Source organism: Rhipicephalus microplus, unplaced genomic scaffold (genome assembly GCF_043290135.1).
Source record: "Rhipicephalus microplus isolate Deutch F79 unplaced genomic scaffold, USDA_Rmic scaffold_217, whole genome shotgun sequence".
Classification (NCBI taxonomy): Eukaryota; Metazoa; Arthropoda; class Arachnida; order Ixodida; family Ixodidae; genus Rhipicephalus; species Rhipicephalus microplus.
In genome coordinates, this window is record NW_027464788.1 from 87,501 (window position 1) to 88,853 (window position 1,353).

The 1,353-nt window shown below is 60.8% G+C and overlaps 1 non-coding gene across 1 annotated transcript; it reads right to left on the bottom strand.

Moving 5' to 3' along the window:
* Nucleotides 1–764: 764 nt before the first annotated feature.
* LOC142792342 (5.8S ribosomal RNA) lies at nt 765–917 on the bottom strand. The gene has a single exon (XR_012890840.1). It is a non-coding gene; the product is annotated as a 5.8S ribosomal RNA (ribosomal RNA).
* Between the last annotated feature and the right edge of the window lie 436 nt (nt 918–1,353).

Sequence of the window (1,353 nt, forward strand, 5' to 3'; positions counted from 1 at the left end):
GTGTAGCGTCGCCCCCGCCCCAACTGGAGTGGCCCAGTTTTTTGAACGGGACGGGAACTGCGAAGCACTTAGACCGACGGCGGACTACGACGAGAACGCCTTAAGCTTCGCCAACGTTTCGCCAACTCGTGCGGGAGACTTTTTCCGCTTCGCGGCAAGTCGTCGCGCCGTGCTCTCCGCATCAACCGCGTACGCAGCGAACCGCAAACGTCGGGCGCAGCCTCCTCACCTCCCTGCGCTTTGCGCGCGAACGTTCCCTGTTCGCGCGGCAAAGCCTGGAGGAGGCACGGCCCCGCAGCGTGTTCGAGCGCCCGGTCTACGGGACACCCTGCTTACTTCGAGGGCAACAAGCGCAACGCAAGGCTGCGATCTCGCGCACTTTGCGCACGGCTGGAGAAGCTTTGCTGGCCGGCTTTCGCTCCTCGTGTTTACCGTGCGTTAAAGTTGCGCGTCCGTGGCTCTCGCAGCTCTTGCGCGCCCGGTCGCAGAGAGGAGTACGCAACCTCGACCGCACTTTCCCTGCAGGCTTCCTTCCGACTCGAAGTCCTGCGGCGGTCTCAACGAGGTGCCACATCCTCAATGCAGTCGGTCGCCCCCGTTTCGGTTGGGCTCTGGCACGACGGTCGCCACCGTCTCGCCCTTGAGTGGCCGCTGTTGGCGCTCGCTGTGAGGTGTTCAGCGTGCTGTCCGTGTTGCCGACGCGGTCAAAACGAGTCGACGGCTCACGTTCCCTTGTGCGCCGAAGGCTCTCTTGATATGTGATCCGACCCTCAGACAGACGAAGCCAAGGGAAGACCCAAGGCCGCAATGTGCGTTCAAAGAATCAGTGCTCAGTGTGTCCTGCAATTCACACCAAGTCTCGCAGCTGGCTGCGTTCTTCATCGACCCGAGAACCGAGTGATCCACCGCTTAGAGTCGTGAAAAAGTGTTTGTTCAATTCCGTACAGTCAAAACCAAACGTTTCTGGCACTCGGCCAAACAGTGGCCAAGAAGGGCGCTTTTCAGCGCACGCTTGGACTCCAAAACTCTGCCGCGCCTTTTTCGGCTGCCGCAAATCGAGCAAACGGTGTGTTTCGGACGGCGTTTCGCTTTCGCTACTTGCGAGTGCTTTCGTGGTCCACCCCTCTATAAATACTCGGGAGGCGTCGAAGCCGGTTCTCCAAGCCGGACCCGTAGGTATCGTTGTGTGCTCGCTCTCATTGGCCCGCCTAACCAGAAAATGCCTGCGGTACACCCATTTGGATAAGAGTGCACGCAGATGCGGGCCTCGACGGCTACACATTTCCTCGGGCGGCCGCCTCCCGGCCTCCGTGGAGCGCGGGATGCACGGTCCCATCGACAAGCCTCTCCCGT